The 8,243-nt window shown below is 44.8% G+C and overlaps 1 pseudogene; it reads right to left on the minus strand.

Annotated features, from left to right (window-relative positions):
* Window positions 1-224: 224 nt before the first annotated feature.
* LOC114695114 lies at window positions 225-6,256 on the minus strand (annotated as a pseudogene).
* Window positions 6,257-8,243: the final 1,987 nt, after the last annotated feature.

The raw sequence follows: 8,243 nt of genomic DNA on the forward strand, positions 1-8,243 counted from the left end.
GAAATTTGGGATGAAGAAAGAAGTAGCCAGAGGAGGAGGAGAACTCCAGGGGCAGCCACTTAGCAGCATAGAAAGCCATGAGTAAGAGTAAGATTTACAGAAGTGAGAAAACAGGAAAAGCCCAGAGGCAAAAGGTAGATAATGGGATAATTTAAGTCAAGGAAAGCTGGCAAGAAACAAGCCAAGGTAAGGCCGGGCATTCATAAGTAAGAATAAGCCTCCATGTGTGATTTATTTGAGAGCTGGGTGGTGGGCCCCCCAAAAGAGTAAAAAACAACAAAGCTGGGTGTCTCAAGCTCTGTAACTGGCCTTCATGCCTGCCCTTCCCCCACAAGCAATCTGTGTCCAGGAGTAGGGCTCAATCAGAAGAGTTTACCAGGCTGGAGAACTAAATTATTGGACGGGGTCCACAGGAGGCCCGAGGCACACACAACACAAGAGCATAGAGCATAGAGTGCCTCACTCTGTGGAGAAAGGCAACTGTGCTCTTAAAGGCCCATCCCCACGCAGCATGGCCAGCTGACTGTTGGAGGTTGGAGGTAGCAGCCTGTCCCACCTCAGGTACACAAAGACCTCGAACAGTGTGCATCCCACATGGGGTGCCTGCGATCAGAACTGAATGGGGCAGCACACCCAGCCTAGGAATCCTAGCCTAACATGAGGATGGAACCCTCCAGTCCTCCTGTAAGGCTGGCTGGGAGGCAGAGTGGGGTCCTGGCTGAGGCAGGAAGAAAAGCAACTCATGGGCAGAAGACAGGCAGAGGCAAATGAGCACAGTAAATTCAATAAATGTGTGTGTGTGTGTGTGTGTGTGTGTGTGTCCCCGTCCCATTTGTAGACCAGGAGGGCCTCAGAGACCAGAGGACTTGAGGGCCCCAGCCCAGAGACCAACTCTTTGTCAGGGGGTGTTCAGGCCAGGTGGGAATAGGTTGGGGTACAGAGATGGGACAGGGCTGGCTCGAAGGGACTAGCTTAAGGAATGTACAGATTTCTGTGTTTTCTACACAAATAAGACCTTGATTCCAAATTTATTTTGTCCCTTCAGGACCCCATGGGGGTCTATGTGTGCACCTTCCACATGGACCCTGAACCCTTTTCCTGCCTTCCTGCTTGATGGGGAGGGCTGGGAGAGACAAGACCTCCTCAGGTTTATGCTGGTCACAGTGTTTTGGCCCCAGCGATGCCCAGGAAGTAGACCATCTGGGTGATGCCAAACAGTGGGCCAAGGACCAGTGCACAGAAGTATGCGCCTTTCAGGAAGGCTGAGGGGCTCTTATGTCTCCAGATCCTCTGGGCACAGTCTACAAACACCGACTAAGTGTCCTCATTGACGCCTGACAGGAAGGACACGCAGAAAGGAGACTTCTTAGAATATGGGTCACCCAGCTGGTTCAGGTTGGCAAATGGGGAAGTAGACATCAGAGAAGGGGGCATTCCTGAGCAGTGTGGACCCAGTCCCTTGTAGAGGCCACCAATGCCATGGTTCTGCATCAGGTCATGAGGTGAGCTAGGAGGCCATGGGCTGAGGAGTGGCTGGAACTTCTACTGAGGGCTGGGTACCTCCCTGGCTGACGGCTGAGCCTGGGTGCCAGAATCCTCCTCCGAGCAGCAATGTGGCCTGCATCTTGCAACTGGATCTTCAGCATCTCCAGCGGGGTGGTCACAATCGCCTGGCAGGTCCCAGCTCTGCAGCCTGCCAACATTTTCTTAGGCAGGGTCAGCTTTTGTCCATCCTTAGAGATCTGAGGTCTGAAACAGTCATTAGCTGCCAGCTTGATAGCCTTCTCACGGGTGGCCAGGGTCAGGTTTATCGCTGCTTCCCTGTATGTGCCGAAGGAGTCCTTTGAGTAGATGGTCTTGATGAGGCAATTAGACATGCTGGCATGTATGCGCTGGCCAGTATGCTGGTTCTGCAGCCGAGACTTAGCCTGGTCAATGAGGAACATGACGTTGTTGCTGATACCCTGTTTGGGAAGGATATGTGGGATTTCTTTGCTGCATTCCTGTCTTTCTACAATTACCTGAACAAAACATTCAATCAAAACTGAAAGGGTACGAATCAAGTGGGGTGGATCCTAGGATATTCTAAAAGAAGTCATGTTTAAAAGAAGAACCAGAATGCATGTTGTGTGGCTTAGGAGGCATGAGGCAGAGAGCAGAGCCATCTGAAGATGCGCTGTGTTCAGTAGCCAGGGGCAGGGCTGACCAGCAAGCTGGAAACAAAAGGATGAGCCTGACAGAGGTCCCTGGGTGAGTCTCAGAGAGCAAGGAGACAACACCAGAGAAGTAACGTGTGTTTTGCTTTATTTTTCTCCACTGGCAATTTATTTTAAGGCAGTCGGAGTAAGACAGTGAGATGAGTGTCTTTCTATTATCCCTCTGGCTTCAGAGTCAAGACTGGATGAGAAATCAGGGAATTGGGAGTGGGAGGAGGTTACTTCAGAAGACAGAGCAATCAGCAGGGGAGGCCTTGAGAAATGAGACAAGAGAAGTGGGGGGGGGGAAGTAGACTAGGGAGGGAGGTATTTAGAAGCAAGTGAAATAGATTTGTAGGTGAATGGAAAGTTTTGTTTATTGGTTGAAGGCTGGTAACGTTATTTATTAAAAACAGAAATACCTTAGAAAACATGGGCATCTTGGGGCCACTGCCTGGAAAATTTTTAGTGTCTTCAAGGTGTTTTAAAGTCAGTTTGCATGCTGAGTCTAAATTTTTTATTTCAGTGGGCAAATTTCTTCACAGCAACTCTTCTGGAGTTCTCCAAGTCCTTCTCAGAAAGATGATGAGTGGGTCTCTCATCTTCATCATCCACTCAGTGATGCCAGAGCAGGCAGGTCGCTGGTCCATGTTAGAGAATCATGGGATGAAGGAGACAGCTGCCGGGTTGGCACGGGTGGGAAGCTCCTGAGATGTTACTAGAAATCTCACTTTGTAATATGAGGGAAAAGTAGGTGTCACACAGTGTCCCCTTTAATTGTGGATAGTGTACAATTATTTAAGACTGACCAGCTACCTAAAGTTCCTCTTCTAGTAATAATCAACTTTTTTCAGAATATTGAAAATTTAATACCTTTCTGTCTCAAACTTTGGCCATTCCTTTAGTTGAATTATTCATGGTCCTTGCCTCCCAGGCTGACTGTACTTCAGTGTTTTCCTTGGGGCAATCCACGCACCATGTACCATGGTAATACTTTAAGTAGGACTCCAATAGAAAGTCTATAAATTTTAATACTTTCATGGAAATACTGCATAAATTTTGATACATGTTAACCCGAAGCTATCAGCCACCTTGTTATGAGTTTTAAAATAATTAGACAGAAGCCATTGCTATACATAAACAATGGCACATGCTTCATTTCAGGCTCATAAACTAGACACACACACACACACACACACACACACACACACACACACACACACAAAATAAGCTTTGATGTCTTATTCTAATCTTAAGCGCCTGTTCACAGGGTTCCGACAAATCACATGCCAGCATTTTTGCCTGCCCCTGTCTTTGATAAATGCTCTTATGCACCTTGACCATTGTTCCTAAAGTGTCATAGTCGACCCCATGGGGCAACCCTGCTCCTTCCATAACCAGCTTCTCCTGGGTTTTCAGGCCTCAAATTAAAGAAGAGCAAAATCAGATATGCAATAAACTGCTTAGCATACACCACTATCTGTCTATCAACACATCTTCATCTCTGTACCTATCTGCTATCTACGTCCATCTATCTATACTCCTATTTACTACCTATCATCTGCCCATATCTGTCTAACATTTATCCATTTATCTATCATCTGTGCATCTCTTTACTGTCTATCATCTATCCATTTATCTATTAACTATATTTATCTGTCTATCTACCTATCATCTATTGTATTTCTTCTATCCATCTGTCCACCTGTCACCTTTCTACTTTATCTATTTATTATCTATCATCTATGTAACTATTTATCTAACCATTTACCATCTCTCTACCCACTATTTTTACCTGTCTTTCTATCATCTATAAACTACCAATCAAAATACTCTACTTTGCACTGTGAAAACACAGACATGTTCTGTTTTCATTCTTCTCAGCGTTATACCCTGTGTCCCCCAGATTTAAATATGACTAAGCTGTTCAAATGTTAAACACCAAAGAGATGATATGAATAGATTAAACCCGTGGTTCTTCAAAACTTAGGCATGATTTTAAGTATAGAATGTTACATTCCAATGTGGATTGAACTATTTGAATGGAATAGATTTTCTCTTTTAGTCAAGGGGAAAACACAGAAAATAATGTTGTTGGCAGCTTTTATATTTCTAAGAAGTTCAAAGAAAATTATATGTGCTGCTTGCAAGTTATTACTCCCAAGAATATCAAGAGCCACCAGTAGCCTGTTTTCTTATGCCTAATGTCACAACGGCACCTCTCATTTGGTAGGTGGTGGTCTGCAGAATTCTAAGACATTTCTGGGGCTTTACCCTTGATGAAGCTACCAGATTATATGAGTGTTTCAAAGGGGGACTTGGCAGCTATAATTAAGGATATTAATAATCTAATACTGACACCAGAGAATATTTCAGACCTAATTTAATCTCCTGAGCTCATGGTAAGCCTGGAGGTTTGACTGAGTGGTGATGGGGCCGGGGGACTTCAGAGCACAGAGATGGTATGTGTCATGTGGGATGTTTTGGCTAGACACAGAGGAGTCATATGATAAAGAATGGGATCTCTGGGCACTGAGGGCACCAACATATGAATCAGAAAAAGCCATGAGGTACTAACTTTATTCAACAACCTGGATGAGTTTAGAAGATGGCTGAAGCTGCTGTTTGAATGCAACCCACAATGATACATGAGATGCTGAGAAGACCTGGAGTTGAGAAGCTCGCCCCAGAACTATGAGCAAACAGTTGTCATATTTGGGCGTTAAGTTGGAGCAGTTTGTTAATTACCAATCGGAAGGGCATGCGTAGTTTTAGTAGTGAGCCACATGTCCTGCCACTGTATTGTCACAAGCCTCACTCTTCTCTGTTCTAAAACTGGACCACTATTTTATCCTCTCATGAGCAACAGCACAGATATACTGTGTTCTCACATCACACCGAAGATTCGTGGCAGTTACACATTGCAAATGAACTTCTGAAATAGGAACTCACACAAAACTGTGGCTCAATTTCAGGTGTGTGTGAGTTTTGCCTGTATGTATTTATGTGCACTGTGTGTGAAGTGCTCGTAGAGGGCATTAGAGCCCTGGAACTGGAGTTAAAGACACGTGGAGCCACCATGAGGGTGCTGAGACTTGAACTCAGGTCCTCCAAAAGAGTGGCAAGTGCTCTTAACCCCTGAATCATCTCTTCACCCCTGTATCACCATCATTAAGATTTTAGTTACATTTGATGGTTCCTAATAAAATCCTACACACTTTGGTAATGAAGTTTATTGACTTAGGAGTTTTGTAGTTTGTAATTCATGATTCTTAAGTGTCTTCACGATATCATAGGTCAGCATCAGCATATATTTTCCACCATCCAGGAGCCGTCAGTACTTTATCGACTTTCAAACAACACGAACTTTTAAAGAAAACTTTCAGGCAAGGAAACAAATGCCATGTATCTTGGGCAACTTTGAAATGCTCCTACCTCTGTAGGGAGCCAGAAACAAAGACAACCATCAGATCAGATATGAAGATTAACAAGGCTACATAGCACAGCCAAGTGGTATAAGCCACATGTGGAAATAAGATTACACCTTATCATATACAAAACATTATAATCTACAATGTACAAATAAGAAAGACATACATATGTACTCATAAAAAAGGAAGTGCGCTAATGTCATATCAGAACACGCCACTTCGTGATACCGCACTGTGACGTTTGAGGAAAGAGAAATGGGGATGTCTTTCATCTTCCTTACTATTGTCCCCTGAAGTAACTCCCAGGATCTAAGATGATCTGCGTGTCCTGTGGACCACATCACGAGACTCTTATGTAAGGAGTTACCTTCTTGTGCTTGGAAAAAAGCAGTCAAAGTCACTGAGATGTCAAGAACTGGACAACAGGCCTTGCCGGGGTTCCACAGTGCGTTCGTTATTTTTCTCACAGCTGTGACAAAATGCCTAACAGAAGCAGCTTAAGGAGGGAGGGGTTAATTTTGGGTCACAGTTGGAGGGGAATTCAGTTCACCACAGCAGAGAGGCTTAGTCTGTGTCAACAGGAGCCTGAAGTGTCTGGTCACATTGTGGCAGGAGAGAGAGAGAGAGAGAGAGAGAGAGAGAGAGAGAGAGAGAGAGAGAGAGAGAGAGAGAGAGAGAGAGAACAGAACCAAGGCTAGGCTATCCCATATAAGGAGGGTCTCAGTGTCCCACCTCTGCCACTGAGACTCTACCTCCAGAAGGGCTCATAGCATCTCTAAGCAGCATCAACAGCTATCAGTCAAGTGTTCAAGCACACAGCCTGTGGGGCTGTTTCATACCCAACCATTCACACTCAGGTTCACCACCATCAGATACTATACTCCCCTTCCTGATGTTTTTATTCAGGAATCACCAGTGATCAACACCTAGTACTAAAATATTCAAGTTTGCTGTTCCTGAGGGTCTCCCTTGTAAAATGTCATGTGTCATACAAAACTTACATTAAACAAACCTGTACCTTGTCCTCTTGCTGGATGTCTTTTTTATGGGGTCTTTGGCTGTGAATCTGTAATATCTGAAAATATGTTTTCTTCCCCAAGCCTCCATCCTGAATGCAAAGTTCTAATTTTCTGTACCAAATGCCTTATTTCTAAAGAAGCCTCAGAGTGTCTGCAACACCTATCTGTGTTACAGTCACCTTATGATCTTTATCCTCAAATTCAACATCTTTGAAAATGATGGGCAAGGATGGTCAGAAACTGTACCAAGAATCTAACAGTGACAAGTGCCTGTCCTGGGAGAGCTGCTCGGGACATGTTGCTCTTTCATTCCCGGTGATTGAGCAGCCAGTTTCCTAGACCCCTCGGTGACATGTCTACCAAGGACAGAAGATGGATGGGACAAACACTGGGGACTAGACACTCCGAAGTACAAGAAGAGCTGCCTGGGCATGAGCGTGAGAATGCTGCATCTGGAGAGAAAGAAAACTGAAGACAACCCAAGAACAGGTCTCAGAACACAGAGCTGCTGTGGCCTAAGCTTCACGGTGTGCTAAAGAACAGACTGGCATCTGGTGGTCAGAAAGGAAAACCCTTGAGGGTCACTGGGCTCCTCCTGTGACAAATGTGGAGAAAAGGAAGCAATGGAAACTGTACCCACAATCCTTACAACCATACAACAAAGGCAGCAGCAGAGTTTTACAACCTTCTCAGTATGGCCCATGACAACTCCTTTAGATGGGAATATGGTTTAGACAGTGTTATGCACTGAATGTTTGTGTGTCCAAAAATGCATATTCTGGAGTCTTAATACCCAATGTGATAGGGCTGAAGGGGCTGAGGGGTGCTGATTATGGTTGCCTGAGCTCAGGAGAGTGGAGTCCTCATGATCACATCATTGGCCTTGAAAGAACCAACCAGAGTAGCCCTTTGTCCCCCAGCCCCTCACTCCCCCCACTCCACTCTCTCTTTACTATGGAGATATTTCAGGAGGGCAGGCCAAAATAACATTAACATTTTAATTTATGGTTTTATAGCATCATTGTCCACACAATAAATTTCTTCTGTGAGTTATTCTTTCATCCTTGAGAAACATAACCCACTTTATGTAGAATTGAATTATGATTAATGTAGCAATAGTCGCCTTTTTGGAGGTGAGCTTCTAGGCATATATCTCAGCTCTCCGAGGTTCTGAGAAGACTTGAGTCCTCAGATCTAAATAGGACATTCATAACAATCCTTCTTCAGCTCAGGGAATATTGGTAGAAGGAATGAGTAGAACGTCAGAACTACAAGGTATTGCAACGCGCTGTGAATGGCGTCTTCTGGGCACGGTACAGCTATTGCAATCCCAGCTGCATAGCCTTTGTGGCTGTCTGCACTGGGTCCGATGAAACTGGGGCCTTGCCACAGTCAATCATGGGTTGGGCAGGGCCTGACAGGGCCATACTTCTTCCTATGAGTAACTGGCTACTGATGGATTCTAAGGGCAGTTATTGCCTTTAGCTGTGGGCTTAGTGGCGAGTTTACCAGGCTCCAATGGACAGTTCCAAGATTATGATTGCACAGACTTCCTTGTTAAACCCAGTGGGTCAAAACAAAACAAAAGGGCACCAAAG

The sequence above is a fragment of the Peromyscus leucopus genome, chromosome 16_21 (genome assembly GCF_004664715.2).
Source record: "Peromyscus leucopus breed LL Stock chromosome 16_21, UCI_PerLeu_2.1, whole genome shotgun sequence".
NCBI lineage: Eukaryota > Metazoa > Chordata > Mammalia > Rodentia > Cricetidae > Peromyscus > Peromyscus leucopus.